Source organism: Balaenoptera acutorostrata, chromosome 7, assembly GCF_949987535.1.
Source record: "Balaenoptera acutorostrata chromosome 7, mBalAcu1.1, whole genome shotgun sequence".
In the NCBI taxonomy this organism is placed as follows: domain Eukaryota; kingdom Metazoa; phylum Chordata; class Mammalia; order Artiodactyla; family Balaenopteridae; genus Balaenoptera; species Balaenoptera acutorostrata.
The window spans coordinates 9,950,930-9,977,757 of record NC_080070.1 but is presented as its reverse complement, the minus strand read 5'-3'; positions in this window follow the sequence as shown (position 1 = coordinate 9,977,757).

Below are 26,828 nucleotides of genomic sequence, written 5' to 3'. Positions count from 1 at the left end.
GAAGCAGGAGGGGCTTGGCTTTCGGTCGCGCCTGAGGACGGCCCATCTCCCTCCGAGACCCCCTCGGAGAGACGGACGGCGTCTCTCCGCAGCGAGCCTTTGGAGTACCGCGAGGCGGGAGGCGAAGGATGCCGGTGGCCCGGGGAGCCGGCTGCGGGGCAGCGCTTTCGCTCTGGCTGGTCGGCAGCATCCTCTGCAGAGCCTGGACGGCTCCCGCCACGTCCCGTAAGTAGCCCTCCCGCGAGCTCGCTCTGCGCCGGGGCAGTTTCAGTGCCGCATTGATGTTCCACCCCAGGGTTCCGACTCGGAGGTGCCTTCTTAGGTGTCGCAGCCTGATGTGTGCGTGTGGCTCCTCTGTCACGCACTTGCGGCCACTGCAGCAGGGGACACTCCAAACCCCGCGCTCCGGGTTGCGGGGAGAGGGTTTTTGAAGCTGGCGATGTTTCTAGAAAGTTGTTTCTGGTCGTGGAGATTGGTTGGCAACTGCTTGGTTAGACTGATTAGTGTCGGGGACAGCGTCTTAGGAGTTATTCTTACACTTTGGTGGGTTTGTGTAGAGGAAGTTCATTGCCTTTTGCTTAGGTAGGTTAATGAATGAAAAGTGAAAACATGGCAAAAATAAGTTTCTTATTTTTATTTATGGTTTTAACTTAAATAAGCACGGCTATAGGAGTGAAAAAGGAGCGTCTTTTGGGCTCCTATGGACTTCTGTTCGCCCAAGTTAATGACCTTTTAGTACTTGCTTATTAAAATGGAAGACAGTGAATCCAATATTGTAGCTGAAATTGCTTTAATTCTCTGACAGCTAAGTGCAATGCAGTCTAGGACTTGGGACAGTCAGTGCAAAATAGCATTAATGCAGTAATGAACAGATTTCTTAAAAGAGTTCTCAGAAAAAAATGATGCTGTTCAATATGTTTATCGCTGTGTGTTTTGGCTAGTTCTTCTAGAAAAGATTGTTCATTTGTTCATGAGGTTAGAAAGAGTAGAAAGAAATGGAAGATTCCAGCCCATCGTCTGCATTGCTTTAGAAGTGCGTATTGTGCATCTAGATAGGAAATGCATGAGCGCTCCTTTGGTTCAGAAAGAGTTAAATACTAGAAAGATAGTCTGTAGGAATCTTAGGGTAATATTCATAAGACATACTTGTTTCTGAGAATGGACGACTTGTTAAAGAATCATCATGGAGATTTTAGAGTTTGAAAATAAGCGTTTTCCATGCAGGAAAAAAAGTTTAGTGTTTTCCAGAATTCATATATGAAGTAGTACTATCTCTGTCTATCAGATCCTGGGATTCATTAATGCATCTTTGTCCATATGTTAATAGTAATGCTCTTATTCCAGTGTGTAAATATTGATAAGAATAAACGTTGAAAAAGGACTTCATAAGTTGTGCTAAAGGATCTACTAAATAATATTATCATATGATGAACCAGTATTACTGTTTTGACATATTCTCCGAAGTAGAGTATTTGGTTCTCTTTCCTTGCATTTAAAGATAGAGAAGCCACTAACTGGTAATCTAAGTTTGTAATGAACTTGAAACACATTTTTATAGTTTTTTCCAAAGTAGATTAAACCTCAAAAACATGATGTGTTATTAATATTTAATGTCAGTTTTATAGATTTAAATATAAATTGTGCAGCTATTAATGCTCGGTATTAATGTTTACATAAACATGTTACTAGATTCTGAGAAAACTATTCTGATGAAATTTCAGTTTCCATGTTAAGGTCTGGTTATATAGAACTAATTGCCACTTTTCTCAGAAAATAAACTCATTATACATTAAATTTACTATGTTCACGGATTGAAGACCCTCACAGCCAGAGTTTTTCCTGATCTTTCTGTATACTTTAATTGTAATGAATCAATCTGAAAAATTCACCGTGTGTCAAAAATGGCTTACCTTCAGTCATTGGGTTAGTATATTTTAAGAATGGAAAGGTTGTTATTTCTGAAATATATTCTTAGTTCTTACAAGTTAGAATTTGGCAACAGGGAAGAGGGAAGAGCAGAGACCATTCCTTTTAAGATAGTTAATAGTTATGTTCAATTATTCAGATTATTTATTTAGCTCTTATTCCTCATTGTTGAAAACGTGTAATGGCTTAATTAATATGACTTTTTCTTTCATTTGAATCTAAATTGTGACCAAAACTCAAAGTTGCCCCCATCCTAGAAATGAATTAAATAATAAGAATGATATTGATTTTACTGATTAGAATGAGCTTCATGTACTCAGTACTTTAAATTTATACTTCTACCCTTAATGAAAAATTGTATTTATAGTATATGCAGCGCTGAAGAAGTTTGATAGTTAAATTCTTAATACTAAAAGCATCCAAAGGAGAGAAAAAATGGTAACTACACGAAAGTAAGATAATGAACATCTCAACCAGGAGAGGTCATCACAAGACAAAAAGTAGCCTAAAAATCTAAAAGTAATGTTTTTATTTGGTACCCATTTTTAAAATATGATGACTATGGTAAGACTTTCAGTCCCCAAATAACTTAATATGATGGACATTTTTTGAAGATGCAGGTAATATTTTAAAATTTGATAACAATACCATTTCAGATATACATTGGTTTCTGGCTTATTTCTTCTTCTCTGTTATTGAACTATATATACATATGCTGTTCCTGTTAATACTATCTATTTTGTAACTAAACTAAAATAAACTTTAAAGAAGCTTATCTCTAGGATGAAGTAGAAGCGGAATTTAATTTCTTGGCAGATAGTGGAAATGAGCTGCTGCTGAGCCCATGGAATCATAGAGCCTCCCTTCTTGTAAATGTATACGTACAGGGCATATATGTAAAGTTTCAGTGGAATATTTTACTCTTAGGGAGTTGCATTTATTTGAACATATTTGAAAAACCCTGACAGTGCAGTTCTTAATGATGAGGAGCTTGAGCTAACATTTAGTGAATTTAATTTGTTCTCAAAGTTTACTAAATTTTGGCTTAAACAGTGCCTTCTGATAAAAATCACTTTACATTATTTTATATAGCCATTAAATTATCATTTCACTGACTGTCACATTTGAGAAGTGTGCTCCAATACTTTGTAACAAATATGTTTTTACATATATAAGTACAAATGTGTATAAAAATGTACATATACATACATATGGTAAAATCCTTTAAATATATATTATGTAATATATAGAGATATAATATTATTTAATATAGATATATATTTATTATATGTAAAATATGTGTATATTTATATATGCTAACAAGTCTTTCAAGGGGTTTAAGTTGCTTACAAGTTTATAGATAGGTCTTTTTGTGCAAGTATTTCAAGTAACTAAACCAACAATATCAAAACAATAGTATATTTTTCTATTTTCTCTCTCTTTTATTCATATACCACCCTTAAAATGGTATCTTTCAAATAGTTGAATTAAATGTAAAATATATAAGTAAATATAAAAGCAAATACTGTTAGTTTATACTGAGCTTGTACACAGTAATGAGTTTGTTTTAATAAAATGAATTTAACTTAAAAAGTGCTTTAGGCTAGCAAAATTTATTGATTGATAAGAGGCAGTACATTATTTACTTAATGCAAACTAGTAAAAAGTATTATTTACTCACTAGAGAGAAATATATAATCCTGATTTCATTGTAGGCACTGATATTCAGGAAACAGGGATCTTTGTCTAAGTTTTCTCCTATAACATCAATACATGGAAAAAGTAGGTAAAAAAATGAATCCACAAGTTCAAAATAGTTTTTATTAACTTTTATATAGGTATAAACATACAGCATATCCTCTTTAGGTAAATAACATCAAAGTTATTTGATGTGCATCATATATATTTAAAAATCACACTTCTAATATTTTTTTCTATTCTAATTGGCAGGACATTTCAAGGTCTATGACTTCTTTGAGATTTTAAATCACTTCCCTTAATTATAAATTCTTCCAGAGAAAATCTTAATAAGTCTTTAAAAGTGAACTAGTAAGTCTTCTTGTTTGATGTATCCTTTTCATGATTGAAACATAAAAAGAATTTGATGTACTTCCCCTTGGCTTGCTTCTCTTTTTTAAAGTAGATTTTATTTCTTGTAAATGTTGTACAGAATAGGGAGAGATTCTTACTTCAAATCCAGTGGGTGATTACCTTAAAAATATTAAACATAGAGAGAACCAACTTCTGCATGTTGTCTCTCTGTAGTGATTGATATTAATGGGATAAAGAAATAAATGTGTAATTTCCAAGTTTTCCCATATCTAATCGATTTGAGAAGTGCTTTATTTTATCATTCATCACTGCGTACCAAGTTAAACAACAGAGCACATAATAATTTAAGCCTCACAACTACAATGTTATGGAAATAAAGTGAGTGCTATAATTATATCTATACCTGAAATTGAATGTTACAGTTTTCTAGAGAAATACACATTTTAAGATAAGTAGCTTGTAGAAAAATAAGATGTATTTCTATGTTCATCCCATATTTGGCCATTGGAAGAGATTATGTGTTCATTTTTGCCATGTTACTATGTAAGAATAATGATGAAATAATCTTTATATAGGCTTTCACTTTTCAAATGAGAAACTTAAAAGAGACTACTTCTTAACAGGGTGTGCAGTTAAAACATTGCATCCTCCCCTCTCCCGGGATCTAGAGAACCTGTCTGTTGTCGTTCTGACCAAATAAAGATGCTGTTGGGATTTTGAGAAGCAACCTTTCTCCGTCTTAATGTTTCCTGTTATGTGGAGAAAACTGCACTTGTAACGTTCTTAGCCTCAATCTCTACCGTTCCAGTGAGTGGTATTCGGTTCAAATTCCATCCCAGTTTAGGTAGAGTGATCTACCTGTTAGGTGACTTTGGGAGAAGGACCTAGTTGAGCTGAGCCCTTCCTCCTTCTTCCCTCCAGGCTGCCTGCAGAAGGTATAGATTCTACTAAAAGACATACAAGAGTAGGCTATGCCTCTGCAATAACGTCCGTGATAATATGAGAGCCTTATGATGTTCACCTCTTCCTATGGCTAGAAGGTCTGTTTAATTTCAGAATTAAGGTTGGTGCATCCCATGGTTGCCACGCATTGAAGTACTTTTCCTCTGTATTCGCAATTATTATGTAAAGGGTGATATTTGCTCTCCATCTGTGACTTCTTTTCTAATCGAGAACTCAGGGAGAGAAAAGAGTGCTGTTTATCGTCCCCTATCAAACCCCCAAATATTAAAATTGCCAGTAATAAGCTTATTTAGTATTGAACTAAATGAACGTGGTTAAAAACCAGCAATGAAATAAAACTTGTTTTTTCCCCTTTGAGGTTGAGTTGGAGAATTTACTTAAACTATGACCATCAAGCCCTTCTATTCATTCATTCGTTCATTCATATCTGCATGGTCCTATTAGTGATATTTATTTTAGAGAGACATTTAAAAAAGCATTTCTTTATCTCTGGTTAATAACATTACCATTATAAACACATCTTGGTTATGGACGTTAGTGGCTACACCTTCAATTCCATGTTTTCCATTTAAGTATCAGGTGAATTTGACATGCCTTGAGTTGGTAGTTACTTGCTGTTTGTGTTCCTACTGCACAATTATGAAGGGTTGGGTCAATTATTCTAAAAAAAAAAAAGGAGGCGTTTGCATTTTGAAGACCAAGTTGATAATTTCCTTAATTGTAAATTTTGAAAAAGAGCTTGTTAAACTCTTACTTAGTTCATTTTTGGGGTAGACTCTTCATAATAACAGCTTGAAGTAACTGATTTTTTTAAAAAATAGCATCCAGATTTTAAAACCTCCCCTGATAGTAGGAAATCTGGAAATAAAGATGTATTCGTTGGCTCTGAGTTTGCTTGCTGAAGAGATCACATTTTTGGTATACTGTAAAAGTGCTGAAAAATACCAGCAAGCTCCCGAGGGCCATAGTCTACATTATCCTTATGATTTACATTTGTTTGAAATGCTTTCATAAACATACATAGTGATATATTTTTTAATGTTTTCATATTTAGTAAGGAGGTAAAATTAGTTCTGGAGAATATTTTTTACCAGGAAAAATTATCCCCAAAGATATGTAAGGTTCTTCTTCCCTTTTCCAGTACTTTCACCCCTGCTTTGCTGCCGTGGGTTGGTGGTCTTAGTGATCAATGCGTATCATAGAAAATGGCGATAAAGGTTAACCTTCAAAGTCAGGCTTCCTGCTGCTGTCTTGTGTGGTGCATCTACATTGGAATCAAGTTACATAACGCTTAATTAAATTCAACAAGGATTTGCTTACTTCTATGCAGTTAGAATCATGTTGAAAAAGGACATAAAAAGAGACATTTTGCCTTGACCCCTAATTTTCTACCAGCCACTATAACAATGTCAGCTAAGTCATTCAATTATATTGGACTGGCCAAAAAGTTCATTCGGGTTTTTCTGTAAGATATAGTATTGTTTAAAAGGAATACATGGGCAAAGTAAATACCTACACTCTGAATTAACAAAACAGTTGATTATGTGGTGAAATACCATGCTTTGCCAAAGAATACATTTATCTGTAAGAATATTCTCTTAAAATGGAAGACGCTTATTATTACTTGTAAATCATGCAGACTCAAATGCTTATTGTGAACTAACATAAATTGTATATTGATTAAAATGCATCACTCTGTTAACTCATTTTACTAGGCATTCATCTCTTACTTAATGGGAACCAAGTTATTAAACAACCTTATAAGTAAATATTTACCTTCATATACTCTATAGATACTTTTCAGATACTGGACAAAATATATGAACGGAAGAAATACATGAAAAAAAATCAGCCTAATTATGTAATGTGGCCAAGTTTGAGCATATTTTAGGGGTATCACTTGTTTAAAATTTGTTAATTACACATGAACCATGGCCTGTTCGTCATTAAATTACTTACTTGTTAATAAATTTAAGCTTGAAATTTATAGAATGTATTTAGTTATTTGAAAATTTTTTGATTCAAACAAAAATCATATATGAATATCAGTTTTTTCAGGTGATTAAATGACTATGCTATTAGTTTAATGTTTTTAATGTCAACTGATCTAAGAAAACGTGATCCAGACTTTTTGTTTCTCCCTGCATGCCTGTAGTCACAATAACACATGAGTTTGATGCCACCATCAAGGCAAATGTTGCTAATCTATCATGGCATTTTTTTTCTCAGTGAGTCTAAATATGGCCACAGAATCAAATCCTTCTGGACACAGTCTACCAGACAACCACATATAATCTCATGAGACTTGATCTATAAAATAAAACTTTATTTTTTACTTATGTCATGTATGATATCATAACCAGAGGTTTTTCAGCTGACTTTTGTTAGTGAGAAAATACACTCATTGTTAGTTAAATCACATGATTAATATTAAATGTTATCGTGTGAAAAGAATATTTAGAAGAATTTATGTCTGCCTTACAGTAGAAGAGGTTTTTAATGGTAGTGATGAAATCTCCAAGAATACAATTTCATCTTACCTCATGCACATCTGTAGTATATGTGAGGTTTACTCAGATATCTTGACAGTAGCAGGTAAGTTCCTCATGGCTAGTTTAAAACAGATGCTAGTATTGTTTGCTATGCTTTTTGGCTGTCTGGAGTATGGAATTAAGAATAACCATTTTATTATGTCAGTTGACAAAGATAATACTGTGTCAAAAATATCAGTGTGTCATAATTGGGTATTTACATTGCTTCTACTATTAAGAATGCAAAAATAAGCAGCCTCTGTCAGATATTTACATACTGATGGGTTTATTTGTGTGGAATTGATGTCAAAGACTGGGGTGCTTGATCAAAAAGTACATACCTTTTCTTGGACTTCCCTGGTGGCGCAGTGGTTAAGAATCCGCTGGCCAGTGCAAGGGACATGGGTTCTATCCCTGGTTGGGGAAGATCCCATATGCCGCAGAGCAACTAAGCCTGTGCGCCACAACTACTGAGCCTGCACTCTAGAGCCCATGAGCCACAACTTCTGAGCCCGCATGCCACAACTACTGAAGCCTGTGTGCCTAGAGCCCGTGCTCGGCAACAAGAGAAGCCACCGCAATGAGAAGCCCGCGCACCACAACGAAGAGTAACCCCCGCTAGCGGCAACTAGAGAAAGCCTGTGCGCGGCAACAAAGACCCAATGCAGCAAAAAATAAAAATAAAAAAAATAAAAAAATTTATATCTTTTCTTTAATAAATATTTTCTGATTGAGTTCTAGAAATCTGTAATAGCATTACATTTTCAGCACCAAACAATTAGTGCCCTTTTCCAGAACTTCAGGCATCAGTAGGCATTATTATGCTTTAAAATTGTTGCCAGTTGATATGAATACCCATATTTGTGGATTGCAGACTTAAGGTCAGGCACTACTCTTTAGATGTATTCACTCATTTAGTCCTTACAACAATGCTTCAGTTTGCAGGTAAGAAAACTGAGGCAGACAGAAAAATGAAGTACCTTGCCCAGGCTACCCATATGGTCTATCCCTACAGCCGGTGCTCTTAACCATAGTGCCGCTGGATGAGTGAAATAGTACGTCATTGATTTCCAGTTCTCTAATACTGACGTTCAGCTTGCATCTAGGCAATATTTTAAGGGTTAATTACCTTCTTGTATAGAGTTATAGGGGAAAGAAACCTGTTGTCATAATGTTTGTATTTCAATGATAACATTAAATAATAATGCAGACAATGTTGTTTATGTTCTACGTCTTCATAATAAAGTGATTTTACAATGCAATTCTATCTTTTGGGTACTATTAGCATAATTATAATAATCATGTGGTGAAAATATTTACTTAAATCTATGGAAAATATTTGTTAAAATGCTTTGTCAGATAGGAATAAAAGCTGTTTTAAACTGGTTCTCAGGAAATTTTGCAGTCTGTATCCAGAACTGTAAATATTATTGCCATTACTAAAGGTTAAAAGATGATACCTGTGTAATCTATAACCATTGTTTTGAGTATCAATTTCACGTGATGTCTAAACCGTAAAACTTTTCTTGAGAGTCTTGTCAAGAGGAAAACTTCTTTTACTTTAATGGCAGTGGGAAAATATTTGTCTCAAAAATAGTTGTCAGTTCTAGTGCTTAAATATCCCTCGTATCTGTTCCCTTCTCTCCATCCCCGTCACCACAGCTATGGTTAAGATTTTCAGCATTTCCCTCCAGCATTAATTTAGTAGCCTCCTAGTATGCCTCCTTGCTCTTAATGTTTCTCCTCTAGTTTATCATGGATATCTATGCCAGAAATACTTTTCTAAATCACAAATCTTGGCACCGTGCTCCACTTCTCTGGTTCTTGTCTGTCCCTTTAATGTAATCTCCCCAAGCCAACATTTGTACCCCATAACCTTGCCATACTGAAATCCTTGCAAATTCTCTAATACAACATGCTGTTTCTAATCACATTTGTCTTATGCCTTCTTAAATTCTGTTCCCTCCCGAAATGTCTTTTCCTATTATATTTATGCTGATTTAGAAAAATCTGATCTATGGCCCAAACCTCAGAACTTTGGAGCAGATTGGAGGTACCATCACCTCCCTGTGGTGATTTGGTCTAATTGCAGGCAAGATATCAAGCTGATAATAAGCAGTTTCTCTGCTATTTGGACTTCAAGGGATAGAGCAATGAAAAATAATGCAAGTTACCTTCAATTATCTGATGTTAGAGTGAGAAATTACCCAAATTGCTGACACTAAAGGAAGGCAAGAAAAGTTATTTTTAAATGATAAAACACAGATACTTGTTTGTCATTGTTTATAGATGAATATTAATCTGCCATCTCAAGGGAAATAATGAAACCATGCTGTGAAAGCTCTACAACTTCTCCAACCCTTTTCCTACATGGCTCTATTTTGTAGCATTTTCTGTACTTCACTTAAGCCATATGGTTGGTCAGACTCATTAGAAGCCAAGCATGACTGCCCTTTTCAAAACACGTTTTTTCAAAGAAATACCTGTAATCTGCATGCAAATTGAAGGCAGATGTCAACAAAATAATTACTGTGCCTAACAGGTACTTTAAATAGAGTGCTTAAATTGTCAAAAAATCTTGTAAATGATAGAGGTGGTTGCAGAGAAACTCGATAATTACATATATTTAGTGTATATTAATCTAGCATATTAGTTGATATTGTCAAAGTTGCTATAGAATGTCAGTGAATTTCATTTTGTTTTTTAATATAACAAAAATATCCTTTGATGAATATAAAAAGTAGGCGCTTATATTCCATGTGTTTATATTTTGAATTAACTCTTTTCATCCCTACATTTGAAACTTTGTACATACTGCACCACATCCTTAAAAATATCCTCCAGCCTTGCCTTTTCAAAGTTGACCATCCAGCAAAATCTGTTTCAAAATTTATATCCTTTACAGTGATTCCCCAGCACTGCCTACTCATAATACAAGTTACTCCCATTTCTTTTTTTAAAAAATAAATTTATTTATTTATTTATTTTTGGCTGCGTTGGGTCTTCATTGCTGCGTGTGGGCTTTCTCTAGTTGCGGCGAGTGGGGGCTACTCTTTGCAGCGTTGTGCAGGCTTCTCATTGCGGTGGCTTCTCTTGTTGCAGAGCACAGGCTCTAGGCGCTGGGGCTTCAGTAGTTGTGTCTCATGGGCCCTAGAGTGCAGGCTCAGTAGTTGTGGTGCACGGGCTTAGTTGCTCCGCGGCATGTGGGATCTTCCCGGACCAGGGATTGAACCCATGTCCCCTGAATTCCCAGGCTGATTCTTAACCACTGTGCCACCAGGGAAGTCCAAGTTACTCCCATTTCTCTTAGCCCACAGTTTGCACAGACACAACCTACATTTTGTTCTTAGATTAATATATTTAAGGGTGTGGTTGTATCAAAAGAACTAGATTTCAATAAACATCTTTTACCATATTAGGTAGTGTACTAGTTGCATTGAATTATCATATAAAATTAGTCTATTACCTCCCTTTTAGAATACTCAAAGCAGAAGGATGATCAAAAAATTTAAAGCTCACTGATTTCACATTTATACAGTTCTTACTTTTATCAAGTTATCCCATATACTAACACAAAATTCTACATTTTCATAAACTCCTGCCATTAGTTCTAGCTGGGCTTTAAGGTAATAAAAGCTTAATATCTACCCCATATTCTACTGCCATAAAGTATTTGAAGACAGATATCATAAAGTCTGATTAAATATAATTTTAATAGTCACTATTTTTATAGATAGGTAATTAATATATCAGTTAAAAGAAAATACTATGATATATATTTATTTATATCCCCCAGATTACCTATAACATTTCTAGGTATATAAACATTGTTAAATAAATATAATGGAATTGAATTGATGGGTTAGTTCTGTGTATAAATTGTGCAAATAGCTAGGATGTAGCAACAAGTAAGGATTTCTTTTCTTAGTTGTATTCTTATAGGTAAAAGCATTGTAATCAGAAGTAATATAATTTTAACGTAATAGCAGTTACAATAAAGTTCTCTGTAAGGAGTAATCCTCGTATTACAAAAATACTGCCTTGAAACTGGCCTGTCTGTATGAATCAAAAAAAAAAAAAAAAAAAAGAAAGAAACATAAGTATTTCAGAGGACTGTCGTTCAAAAGTAACAGGGCTTTTGACATTATTTTAAAGGCTGATTTACATCTATTTGCTCAAAGTGAAAGGCAACATAGTCTTGAATTTCAGTTTATTATCTGTTCTTTGCCCAAAGTATATTAGGAAAATATGACTGCAATTTGAGTAGTCTTCATAACATGGAAACACCATTCTGAGTAGCTTGATGAAATTTCGTGCCATCCTGCTCTGTCCTGCCCAGGACATGAATCATCCCTTTGTCCAGCATATCCTGCTCCTTAATCACTTAGTAGCCAACCTGGTTATTGGATTGACTGTCCCGGTTTTCAGTTCACTGTATTAACTGTGGCAGTGCTTGCATTCAAGTAGCCCTTATTTTACTTAATAATGGCCCCAAAGTGCAACAGTAGCAATGCTGGTAGTTCGGATATGCCAGAGATAAGCCATAAGTTTCAAAAGGTGAACGTTTTCAACTTACTGAGGAAAGAAAACATGCCGAGGTTGCTAAAACCTACAGTAATAATGAGTCTTCTATCCGTGAAATTGTGAAGAAGGAAAAAGAAATTCATTCTAATTTTCATGTTGCACCTCAAATTGCAAAAGTTATGGACCGTTTATTACAGTATATTGTTATAACTGTTTTATTATTAGTTACTGTTAATCTCTTACCATGACTGATTTATAAATTAAACCTTAGGTATATATGTATATATAGGAAAAATACATAGTATATATAGGGTTTGGTACTATCCATGGTTTTAGGCATCCACTGGAGGTCTTAGAACGTATACCCTATGGATAAGGGGGGGGGACTACTGTATCCAATAAGGGGTTGATATTCAAAATATATAAAGAACTTATACAACTCAATAGCAAAAAAACCAAACCGTCTGATTGAAAATGGGCAAAAGATCTGAATAAATACTTTCCTGAAGAAGACAAACAGCCAACAAGTACATGAAAAGATGCTCAGCGACACTAATCATGAGGGAAATGCAAATCGAAAGGGCAATGAGATATCACCTCACACCTGTTAGGATGGCTCTTATCAAAAGGACAAGAGCTAACAAGTGTTGGTGAGGATGCGAAGAAAAGGGAACTTTTGTTCACTGTTGGTAGGAATGTAAATCTGTGCAGTTACTATGGAAAACCATATGGATGTTCCTCAAAAAATTAAAAATTGAATTACCATATGATTTAGCAATTCCAGTTCTGGGTATTTACCTGAAGAAAACGAAAAGACCTAATTTGAAAAGATATATGCACTGCAGTATTATTTACAATAGCCAAGATATGGAATCAACTTAAGTGTCCATTGAATGGTGAATGGATAAAGAAGATGTGATATATATATATATATATCAAAGATATATTGGAATATTATTTAGCCATAAAAAGATTGAAATCTTGCCATTTGTGACACATGGGTGAACCTAAAGGACATAATGCTAAGTGAGATAAGTCAGAGAAAGAGAAACACCATATGATCTCACTTATATGTGAAACCTAAAAAACAATATATTAATAAATCAAGTGCATAGTTACAGAGAATTGGTGGTGGTCAGAGGTGGGGAGTTGAGGACAAAGGCAAAATGGGTGAAGGGGGTCAAAAGGTACAAACTTCCAGTTATAGAATACATAAGTCCTGGGGATGTGATGTGCAGCGTGGTGACCCTAGTTAATAACACTGTGTCGCATATTTGAAAGTTGCTAAGAGAGTAGCTCTTAAAAGTTCTCATCACAAGAAAACAAATTCTGTACCTGTGTGGTGATGGATGTTAATGAGATTCGGTGTGGTGTGAGTTTCATACTGCACACAACTATCTCATCAGTATGTTGTACACCAGAAATGAATACGGTGTTATATGTGAGTTACATATAATTTTTTTTTAAAAAAAGAGAAAATCTTACACTCTAGGAATGAACTTCACTATCTGCCAATAACACATTTATATGGAATCCAAAAAAAAAAAAAAATGGTTCTGAAGAACCTAGGGGCAGGGCAGGAATAAAGACGCAGACGTAGAGAATGGACTTGAGGACACGGGGAGGGGGAAGGGGAAGCTGGGACAAAGTGAGAGAGCGACATGGACATATATACACTACCAAATGTAAAATAGATAGCTAGTGGGAAGCAGCCGCTTAGCACAGGGAGATCAGCTCGGTGCTTTGTGACCACCTAGAGGGGTGGGATAGGGAGGGTGGGAGGGAGACGCAAGAGGGAGGAGATATGGGGATATATGTATATGTATAGCTGATTCACTTTGTTATACAGTAGAAACTAACACACCATTGTAAAGCAATTATACACCAATAAAGATGTTCAAGAAGAAAGTATATACATTACTACACATAGAATGCTCAGCATAGATTTGGATGTAGCGTGGGTGGGGATAAGGTTTTTCTTAATTGCCATTTTTAAAGTATATTCAGTCTTTAAATATTATGGAAAATTTTATCTGTTTCTGTTTTGCTGTTTTGTTTTTCTACAGTTGTCGTTAATTGATTATATGAACTAGACGTAGTTGGAATCTACCTTGATTTAATGTAACACGGCAGATTTGGCTAGGCAGACTTCACTGAAGCAAATAAAAATCAGAATACTATATGTGGGTGTTGTATGTATGTATGTATGTATGTATGTATGTATGTGTTTATTTATTTATATATTTATGTATGTATTCACCGCCCGTGAGTTTCAATACTATGGGTCTTCTCTATGGCAGGGTTCCTAACTGTTTATTATCTATGGTAAGAGGCCTCTATTGTCAAAGCTAATCTCCTTAAATATGTGAAATAAATAGTCCTTTACTATGAAAGGGTATCTCATCCTAGAAGCTCCTAAAATGAAGATCACTGTCATAAAATGTTCTGTAGTCATTGCTGAAAATTATTTTTCTACTGGATACCTGCTGAAATGTGTTGACATTAATTTGGTAAAGGTGTGAATGTTTCTTTAAAAGAATCTACATATTCTTGTGGAAAATATCTTATAGTGGTTATTAGCACAGACTTTCATGTCAGAAAGACTGGGTTTGGTTGTTGGCTTAGTTCTTCAGTGACCATGGACAAATTATCTAAATTTTTGAGCCTCAGATTTCTAATATTTAAAATGATGAAATAGCAGTACCTTCATGAAAGTCTTGCTAGAAGGATTAAATACAGGATATGTAGTGACTGGCACATGATGGTAGATTAATCTTAGTAATTTTGTTTTTTTTAATGCATTCAATATTTATTATATAGCTTCTGTAATACTAGACTAGACTATGTAGATATTGCAAAATTATGTGTAATTGCCTCAGACATTTATTTCATAATTTAGTTGGGAAGCTGACACATTTGGAATAATTAGCAAAGTTATCTTATTTAATTTTCACATAATACCACATGTAAATGGTCAAAAAGTGAGATAACAATATGGTTCAAATATATTAAGAAAGACTTAATTGAAAGAAGTAGTGCATATATCATTTATATTAATTGGATATATCATTTGTTATATAACAATATAAGTACAGCTATACTCTACACACAGCGATGTTAGTACTCGAGTCATTTATTTTAAAAGTATGCTCATGTTAAAAAGTAAGGGAGAAATTATTCAAGCAGTGTAAAATAATTAATCTATTTAGGAGAGCCTGTTTTACAATGTAGTAGGTATTCAATTACCTTACTCACAAATGTTTCTGAAAAACCACAACATTTGCAAATTAGAGAGCTTGTGGGCACGAGGAACATATCCAAAAGCATAAACATTTTTACTGTAACTTGTCAGCCATATGGGCAGATGGTATAAAGCTTGTTTTCTGAAATGTGATGGAAAGTATAAAAAGAAATTTGACAGGTTTTTTATTTTCATTTTTGAATGTGACTATCCAAATAGCTAGAAAGCTGGGAAATCAAACAGTGATATTATTTTTAGACCCTGAAAATCAGTGCTCAGGGTATTTGGAGGTTCAGCTGAAATTGTTTATAGACATTTTTTTTCATTGTCAATGGAAACATTTAAGGGTGTTTTGAAAATAGATCACTGTGGTAAGCCCTGGAGTAAAGACTTTGGAGACAGGGGCTCTGTCCTGAAGGGTTTTTTAGAAAGCAGCTTTACTTATACTAAAGCATTTTCCCAAGGAAACATGTGCATGTGCAGAAAAAGAAGCACATAATCACGATGGTGATTGGAGCTGCTCTGTACGGAGTGACATCCATTCGTTAAGTCATTATTAAGAGAAAAGTGCTATTTACGAAGTTATACGTACAGCATACTATGTTTTATGCTTAGAGACACGGGAACTCGTATGGTCTGTGTCTGTGGGTACATCCATGTGTCTGCAAACGCAGAATGGGTTTAGAAGAGTCCTTCCCATGCTGGTGAGCTTATGAGGAACTAATAATTCGGGTATTTTTTTAAAAATAAATTTATTTTAAAAATAAAAAAAAAATTTTAAATAAAAAAATAAAAGCTACGTAATTGCCTTGCAAAGGCCCAGGCAAAATTAAAAGTTATGTTTTGCTACAGGAAGGTAGGAATTGGAAATGATAGGATCATAAAAATACTGGAGAAAGTTGGTCACTGGAAAATTATATTCTGAGACATAGTCTAAGGCCCTGTCAATAGTTCCTAGTGAATTCTTGTCATTCTCTTCCCTGGGGCTCAGGAGAGCCCTTGGGCCATGTCCAGGCCCTGCCTTGTAGCCAGCCTGAGTCAGGCCAGGTGACTTTATTCATCACTTTCTGTCTGACATTGGTAGAATATATGTATTAGATATTTATTTTCACAGTTTCCAATATCCAAATCCCTGGCTGTAGAGACTTAAAGACTTATTAGTATGTAGTCTTTTCAACCAACTTGGAAAATATTTGTTTCTTCCTCTCCTCAAATTTTGAATATTCTTTTTCAGTAAAGGGAGGAGGACTTCCAATTTCATTTACAGAAAAAGAAGGACAAAGGAGAGAGTGAAAAAGGTCAACATTCTGTTTTTACCTCTGGGAAATTTAAAACAAGTCCAGAGTTCCTCTCATGGTTTTTTATCATCTGTGTGCCTCTTCTTCTGCCTGTTCCCATCAAACAGGAAGATAGAAGGTGAGGTCGAAGGAAACTGTGTTACACTAGTGAGAGAAAAATCACTGGTCCCCATCTCTTCAAATAATAAAAATTAGCAATAAGAGAAAATATTCATGACTGTTTTATATCAAAGAACTTGTTCTTTCTCACCAGACCCTGAGATATTAGGCATAAAGAAGTTAAATTCTGCTTTCTCTTTGAAAATTAAATTCATTGTTTAATACATTGACACAAAACACATTTAAATCCAAAAGAAATCAAGAACAACTGAACAATAGTAAATCCAAAACATTTTTTACTAAAGTCTAATTTTTAACTGTTGAGGAAGTGGTAGAAATGTTAAGCGAACTAAGTGCTTTAACATATAGTTATATGTATATGATTTTCAGAAATTTATCTCCATTTTTATAATTGCACTGTAGTCAATATGTGTTGCCTAAATAATTTTAATATCAAAAAGGAACATTTGTTTCATTATGTAAAAATATTATTTTGTTCCTGGACAGTATTGTCTACATGAGCAATCATTCCAGACTCATTTAGAAACATCAGTACTAGTATTCTAATAATTCAGTGGTATTTAGCTTAGAGAATTTTGCTAAGGAGAGAAATAACTTTGATCATTTAACACATATATATATATATGCTATTGAAATAGCAGTCATTTATAAGAGGCAGTTTCCTCAATAACATACATTTCAAAGTGTATTGTTTATAGCAGACTTTAAAGAAGTATATAATATTGAATGTAACTATAACATACTTTCACAAAATATGTCATATTGGTATTTTAACTCAATAATTACAGGATATTTGTAGTTATTTTTAATGTGATTAATGGTAATATGCATCATATTCTTAAGTACTGACCTTTGGCATTGCTGTGCTCTATACTTCAAAGATTTTCTCATCTTAGTAAGATTTCAGTTAGTTGGATTGTTGTATACTTTGGGGTGGATAGTGGTTTTATTAAAGATGTATGCATTTATAAACGCTACAAGTCCAAGGATTGTTAGAAAATGTACCTTGTTTTCTTATTACAATTAATTCCATACCGATTGTTTGTTTTTAAGGAATATAGTATTAAAATAAGGTTATTTCAGAATTTGAGTTATATACCAATTTAAACAGAGAGCAGTATAGAGCTTGATATACATGTTTTTATACTTTCAGTATCTTTGCAGCTTAACTTTTCGACATGGACCATACATCAAAGGCTTAGCCTTCACATTTGACATAAAGCACAGCCTGCAAGTGCTAGATGACTGTGTGTCTGTAACAAACCCAAGCAGTGTCTACATCTCAAATTATAATCTTTATCTCAGATCATAGTCTATGCAAAAGTATGCTTTTAAGCAGTTGATCAGTAATACTTAAAACACTGGCCAACAAGAGGTTATACACAGATGTTTGTTGGCCCTTGAGTACTAGTCAACACTGGCCATTACTGGGGCTGATATTGAGGAAGTTGATGCAAAAGAAGTAAGAACTTCAGAAAGCAGCATTTTCCACCTGTTATTATGCACATGAACCACCTGGAAGATTCTGATTCAGTAGGTCTGGGGTGGGACCTAAGATGTGGCATTTCTAACAAGCTCCCATATGATGCTGATGTTGAGAGAGGTCCATGAACTGCACATTGAGTAGCAAGGTTTTAAACTTGGAATCTGTAATGAAAGATGCCATAACAAACTTCTTGTTTATTTTGAAATTAAGAAGCACACTCTAAATGGGGAAAATGGGAAAAAAAATAAAATCATTATATCACACTATTAAATATTTTGTGTGTAAAGAGAAGGTACAGTAGTGTCGTCTGTGTTATAGTTTGGGGAAAAACATGCAAAAAGTATACGTAAATGGGTTAGTTGCGTAGTCTTGTCAATTTCTGTAATCTCTCTAAATTTTAGTTTTGCATTTAAAATTTTAGAGAATTGAACTAGATTATCTCTAAAGCCCATTACAATTAAAAAAAAAAATCTATGATTCTAGTTTCCTAGACTTTCCAGTCAGAACAGAATGGAGTCTCTTCCAAACCTCAGTCTTGCTTTTATCTCTAACAGGAGTTTGGGATAGAATCTCAAGGTTCTAACGAAGTTTAAATAATATTATGCATTTAAAATGCTTAACAAATTGCTTTACCAAGAACAAATTCTCAACTAATGTTATGTATTAGCAATATTATTATAAAGATTAGGAAGATCAAGTCCTAGAAAGTGAGGTAACTTGTACCAGGTGGTAGAGATTTCTAGAGGTATGCGAAACGAAACTATAATAACAAGATATCTATGCTGTTGATAGTAGACTAGAAATAATGCTTTCTAAGTAAAGCTAGTCATTATTATAGATTATCACAAAGGAAGAAAGAATTCTTGACTTTCTCTGTTGAGACTGGTAGAATCCTACCAAAATCCATCTAATCTCAATTACCAGAATACTCTTCTCATGTTTGATAAAGTGTGTGTATGCATTTTTTTGTTCCAGTATCATAATAAAAATATTGTTTACTGATATGCAGATAACTCCACATTGATGTCACGCTTGTAAAGCACGTATTCATTTACTGACGTAAAATTATTTATTATTTATTATTGCTTTATATTATTTCAACTTATAAATAGAAAAACATTTCTCTATGTGAGTAGATGTACAGAAAAAGATCTGATAAGGTGAACGAGATTGATCAGGGTGTTCTGTGCCGTTCTTATTACTAATTGAGTGTGGTTTTTACATTGTAGACTACCAGAAATTACTATATAGGGCATGATGGATGCCTACCAATAGTCTGGTAATCCTCCCATAAGTTACGTGGCATTTATGCCAATATAGTGACTTTTTCCATTTAAAAAAGGCAATCAGGATCAGTCTTTCCTATATAATCAACTCCCAAGGGGACCGCAAAGCATTACTATTAATATATTTTATATCTTAAGTTATCCTCAAGAGGTGTTGAATGTCAGAAACTGATTACAGTGGGAAAGCTAGACTCAATGACACTGTTGCTGTAAGTCTTGCATTTCAACGTTTAGGGGACTTTAGTGTGGTTCAGAGGGGTTCCGAGGAAGGGGTATTAAGGAGGTTCATGCTGTGATCTCCCAAAGGATTTCGTTTCACAAAAACTGTGAGTAGGTTGGTTTGTTGGTTCCTTTGGTCTGGTTTGGTTGTGTTCTTTAGCAGGCAGGGTCTCCTGACAAATGTTAATAATGTCCACGTGGGCTCATTCTCTAAACTTGGGAGCAGGTGGAGGCCGTTGAGAGCCTCACACTTGTTTATCCGCTCGGCCAGCACTCACCTTCAATATCCAGCGATTTGGTTTCCGCTGTTGGGTGTATGTTGGTTTACATGGCAGTGGTTTGCTTGAAATGTCAAAATAGGGTCATTTGTCATGGTGAATCAACGTGAATGTCAGCGCAATGAGCAGGTGAAACACTTTGGCACCGTGTTGTGTGATTTAAGAAGAAAATACACGGCTACTTCTCATGATGGGACTTATAAGTGATTACTATAGAAAAACAGACTTTCAAACCTTGAGTGGAGAAAATGTTAGATACAAGCCGAGTGACCTATACCAACTACCTGGTTATTCCCCTGTTAGTTATTTCCTAATTTTTCTTTGGACTTTTTTGGACAGTGGAGCATCCTCTGTCAAGTCTCACCAAAGCAGAACTAATGCACTTCTACAATCTGCAATCTGAGTATTGCATTTTGATTTGCCTGGAAACTTTATTCAATCTTAGGACTAACTAGTAAATAATTGAGTGAATATTTTTTAATCATGAAATTGCTCTAAAAGTATAACTTTAGGCATCCTATTAGACCATAATATATACTTCTGGAAAAGGTAATATGTTATTTAAATACCCACTTACCTGACACATGGAAGATAGGGATGTTTCATCCGTTTTTAAGAGCATAGTGGGATATTTCTTTTTTTGAAATGTTGTTGGTACATTTTTTTTTTCCTTTTTCATCTTCTGCTACACATGAAGAAATACTTAGTACTTGAAAGAGGAATGTGAGCCTCTTGTTTACTCTTAATTTTACTATTAAAATATGATTTAAAGGTCTTTTTCACATTGTTATTGAGTCAAAGATGAAATATATATGTAATTTTGTTCAAAACAAAGCCTCAAATTTCATAGAAACACTTGTGGAAGAGTTTTTTACTAAAAATAAAAAAGACCAATAATAATTTTTTTGTACCACAAACTTAGTGGTTTGCCAAAAGGTAGGACCAAGGATGCTTTCTGTTGGTAGCATGTAATTCCAATTTAAATTAAAGAACTATAAATAAAATTAAAACTGAAAAGTAAATTATAAAAATTAAGGGAGAAAAAACCACATTCTACCTAAATATATAATTCTTTAAAAGATTACTGAAGGATTATGTCACTATTTCTTCAAGAATACCATAATTATCTATATTAATAGTGAGAATTTTTTTTGCAAATTATGCTGACTTTTTTTTTTTCAGTTGAATTTTGTTTTTATAAAGTACATTTCTTGTATATTATGAAACTAAAGCCAGATGTGTGGCAGAATGTAAGAAAAGCATCCTAAGAGAATAAACATTCTCAAGTTCTAAAACTAAAACGTCAGCTGTAAATTGATGACAAATGTCACATTGTCATTTTCACATTTTTCTTCTGGGAATTCTATGAAGAAATAGGTTTGAAATGATATTTCCCAACTTTCTTTACTCTCTGAAAAATATAATGTGTTTTGTGCATTGAATTTTGAAATGGTATGAAAGGTCTGAAGAATACAGAATTGTTGGTAGTCCACCATAGATTTATTAGGTATATTCATGTTTTTATCTCAAAATTTTTTAATCACTTGACTTTTGCTATTGAATGTTTTGTTGCTGTTTATACTGAGTGAGAGCTTAATGTGTTACTATGTAGTTTTCGTACAAGTGATCTTTTAATATTGCTATTAAATTTGTAAATAAGGAAATAATGGAAATGTCCATGAAATGAGCTTGGATACTGAACAGTACAGACAATATCGTTCACACATATTAAGGGAAATTGCAGTGTACGAGTAAGAAATATAACTTTTGAACACCCAGATGTTGGAGTTCATTTTTATTTTGGAAAATAACATGTCTAATTCTCAGTATCTCTAAGATACACATTTGTGTGTATGTCTGTGTGTGTGTTTGATAGGGGTGTCAACGTTAATTTAGTGTACATTATGAGGAAATTTGTTGGTCAAATAGTTGAAATTTGTTAGTTCAAATAGTTGAAATTTCTTTTTTTTTTTTTTTTTTTATAATTTTTTTTTTTTTTTTTTAATGAATTTATTTATTTATTTATTTATTTTTGGCTGTATTGGGTCCTCGTTTCTGTGTGAGGGCTTTCTCTAGTTGCGGCGAGCGGGGGCCACTCTTCATCGCGGTGCGCGGGCCTCTCACTTTCGCGGCCTCTCTTGTTGCGGAGCACAGGCTCCAGACGCGCAGGCTCAGTAGTTGTGGCTCACGGGCTTAGTTGCTCCGTGGCATGTGGGATCCTCCCAGACCAGGGCTCGAACCCGTGTCCCCTGCATTGGCAGGCAGATTCTCAACCACTGCGCCACCAGGGAAGCCCTGAAATTTCTTTATAAATGAAACTCACCTCATTGAAGTGACATAATTTAAAAAATATTTAAAAACATATTTGTAAATAACTTACATATTATCATGTCTTCTTGACCCAAAGACCATGTAAAATTATGCTGAGTACTGAAATGGCTATAAACGTTTATTAAATATACTATTTTGATTATTATTTCAGTGACCAATCAGGTCTTTGGAGCTGCTTTTTCCACCCCTGAATGGCTTAAGATCACTGTTCTTTGCTATTTCATCGTACTGATGTCAAAACTCTCTTTTGACTACTGGCTTTTAAATTAAAAAGGATTTCTGAAATCATTAAGAAAGATTATGATTGATCTATTCATATTAGAAGATGCGTTAAACTCCCATTGCAACAGACCTCTGCACACCTCAGAGTGTCTTTTGTGCTTATGATTAATTTTCTTTAAAATTCTATGTGTGGTATATGAGTTTTTTCATCCATTTTTATCAACACACTCATTCCTTCATCTAGTCTGTCCGTTATTTTTAAAATATTGATTTGCTGTCTGAATGTGATAGATTTTGTATTAGACACCCCAGATTCAACTAAGGGACTCTGTTAAAGAAGTCTGTGAAAAGAGATGTGTTTTATTATTTACAAACATTAGTTTTCTCATTTGTAAAATAATTGGAATAATAATACCTATTGAGTTGACTGTGAGATGACATATATTAAAGTGCCTAGTATAGTGAATGGCACAATGTAGGTATTTCACAAATGTCAGTTCTCTTTTCATTATCTTTGTGTAAAATTAACATGTAATTCATACGTGATTTTAGGGACTTAGCATTCCTATTCACTCTATTCCTATTAGCTCATTGTTGTAACGTCTGGGTAGCTATAAGAGTCTCACTTCCCCAAGTGTAACACTTTCATGCCTATCTCTCTACCATCTTTAATTTGGTGGAATGCCTGCTTTGTCTCAAAGTTTGCCTAAATAGATTTAGCTTCAATTGCTGAAGAAAATCCCATTTCAAAAACTCAGGTGGTAGATAACTCACTTTAGCAGATGAACTAGAAAAGAGAAAATGAGACATTCTCTGTGATATTAAAGGATAGATAAAGAAGTAGAGGGTTCTTGTACAGATCCAGGATGGATGGTGGGGACTACTTCCTGTTGAATGACTCAAGATCCTGACGTGAACTTCTTCCATACTGCATGGAAAAGGGAAAAAAATATCAAGAAGGGGATTGTCAAAGAAAAAGTGACAACAGTATTGAATCCCTTGACAAAATGCACCAAAATTCTTTGACATATTGAAACCCCCCCTTCCTTTCCTCATCTTTGTCTCCTTCTCAAACTTGTGTCTAAAATGATTTCCGGTGTCCTCATTCAGCCTTCTGATACCTCCAACTAAAACCACCCCCCACCATATTACCTCACTTTGTTGTCATATGTTTCTCTGTCTTGAAGTGTCTAATATCTGTAACCATGTCATGGAGATCTGGGAAATAATTAGGTAGATAGTAGGACCTCATTATAGGTAGGATGTAGAACGTTTGAACTATGATTCTCATTTATTAACTCATCATTTCTATCACTGAAAATATCCATTACTTCAGGTGTTTCAACTCGAGGTTGGGAAATCTGAAGGACCCACAGTATCTCCCATTAAGTTTCTCTTGGATGTTTAATAAGAGATGTGATTTCAGTTCTTGGCAGGGGCAAGCAATATTTTGTTGATAAGGGATCTTCCCTTAAATCACCTCATATAGTTTATTGTCTATGCAGCAATAGCTGTGAGGAGAAGGAAGAATTAGTGCTCTCTTTCTCCTCCCTCTGATGGGAGAGTCTCAAAGAAAACAAAACCCAAGAGGACATTTTGGAAATTTGCTGTGGTATTTTTCTTGGTTATAATGAAGAGGGTGGTGGCATTGACATTGAGGGTGGAGATCAGGACTGCTAGAACATCTGGCCATCTGCATGTCAGGCCTGCCCCACAAAGAATTTCCTACCACCCAATGCCTGTAAGATTCGAGCAAATGGAAAATCTGTTTAGAAATATCTGAATCTAGAACCTAACTAGAATTTGAATATAAATTCAAAGTATATCACATAGTTCTAATATGCACTAATTTTCCAGATACAACAACTGTGTAAGTGGAGGAAACTTGGTACTCTTTCAGATCATTAATATGAGTTTTCAGCACTTCATAAAATCACAAATAACAATGTTCCTTATAGTATCTGAGTGGCAAATAAACCCATTTGTGTCAATCTGCATATGTAACTATTATATTCACCATGATTCTAGGTATGAGTAAAACATCTGACTACTATGTCTTATAGTGTGATAGACCTTGGATATTTCCATATTGAAATATATATTGTTTGTATAAATTCCTTTCCTTTTATTGTATTAAGATGATTGATGTTTAAATTTTGTGCTTAGATTAGAATGTAATGAATTTTATTTCAGGTTTATAAAAAGGGAGTTAAATGTTTATTCATACAAACATGACACTGGATTTGATAAGGTTAAGAACCATTGTTTTAGAAACTGCCATCACTTCTCTGTCTCCCTTTTGTGTACTGGCTTCTTATCTACAGGCTGAGGGACAGACTTTTCTGACATAATCTTTCTTTAAATGAAGGGGTGTGGCTCTCAGTGCAAAAGGAAATAGCTGCCTAGCCAGTTTGAAATGGAACATAGGGTTACTCTACCCAGCATCTCCTTTCTGAGAGATGGTTCACCTAGAGATTTTAAAAGGATAGCCATCTGCCCTTTGACTGGCCAGAGGCAAGCTAAGTTAATTGTGAAACACTGTGAGGAATATAGCTTTCATTTGCTTAGAAAGTTCACATTTGTGTGTAAGTGTTTTATATTTCAATAGCAAGTATATCATTAGAAACTTTATCATTGGATTCGTTTGTGATTATAAACGAATTGTAAGGTTCGTTTAATTGTAAGATTATGCATTTCAAGAAAGCGCAACTGCAATTTTTCTTGGTCACCTTACATGGTTTTCTTTCAAACATGAAAAATACAGTGCTGAGTACTAATAGTGAATTTAAATCATCTGATTTTTCCCTTTCTTTTATAATTTGTTAGTCATTATTAAAATTTCACTAATGTTGCACCTTACAAATCCATATGAGACATGTGTGTCATTCTCCACTGGAAAATCAAAAGTCCAAGTAGGGTAGACTCTAGGTGAAGTTACAAAAGTATAACAGGGATTATTAGGCACACACAGTCTCCATGCTACTATTCCTTAATAGTATGGTTTACTGGGAAAGATGATCTCAAACAGGGATCAGCATTGATTCCCTTGTGTGTAGTTCAGAGATACTAAGTGATGCGGTGTCTCCTGCTTCTCTGCTTCTCAGTTCTACACACACTGAATTTCACCCTCTGTCATCATTATTGACCCACACCTTACTGTGTTACAGTTGACTTTAATAGGTACTACTCCTTTGAAAATGTTAGAACCATTTGCAGTGGGAGTAGCAACTCTGAAGACTAGGGCTGCTTCTAGGCTATAGGATATCTGTCTGAATTTGAAAAAAAGTTGACCCTCACCCTTGACAGATGTAGCCTCAAAGTTCAGGGGTTGGTGAGCAGGGGGTTCCTCTCTGTCCACCTCCTTCCCTTCCTCTGGAGAGAGAATGCCTTTCACAGCTTTGTGGGCAATTTGTGAGCTCCGTTTCAGCCAGAGATTTGCCCATTCAGCTGGGTACCTTTGTGCAAAGTACAAAACTGTATACACATGCATGGTGGTCCTGAACACGATTTTGGCTATGGAAGGAAAGGGAGAAATAGAAAATTCCCAAGTGTTCAGTGAAGTATTAGTTATAAGAGAGTGGAAGAGGTTTTTATAAGAAAACAAGAAGGAAACAGTTGAAAGGGAGAAGTTAAAGACAGCAAAATCTGTCAATGGCCAATCGAATCTCCTTTATTAATTTTTTTTTAAAATTCAGGGTTGACCCCACTCTACCACTTATGAACAGAAAATAAACATTGTGCCATAAATTATTATATTCTTTACCAACTTTCGCTTCATATTATTTTAACTGGGGTTTCTCTTCCAATTCTATATGAAATAATAAACCTTTTGGTTTATGAGACTAGAGGACCATCCTATATGACTGTCAGTAGAGAATGATTTCCCTCTTGTTTATATTCTTTCAAATTTCTTCAGAATAAACGTTGAAAACTTAAGAAAAGTTCTTCAAATTTTACTTCCTTTTTATTATAGCGGTTTAAAAGTCGTTGAAAATAAAGAAGTTAAATTCACTTTCTCCTGAAGTCACAAGTGAGAAAACAGAGATAATGGAGTCTACTTTGTTAATGATATGCCTAAAATTGGATACTAAGTTATTAATTTTTTAGTTTTTTTATGAATGAGGACAAAATCCTCATTTCTAAATCTTGTCACGCTTAAATTATGCTCTTATTTGAGTCCTCAAAGGATTAAGTCCAGTCTTATGACTGTCACTCCTATAAACCTATTTTTATCCAAGTGACATAACCTCCAGAAATACATAATTTTGAAACTCTCTTCAGACTGGCTTCCATTATTATAGATCATAATAATAAATAAAGAACATCTGTAAGTTTCATTTTCCAATGTTTA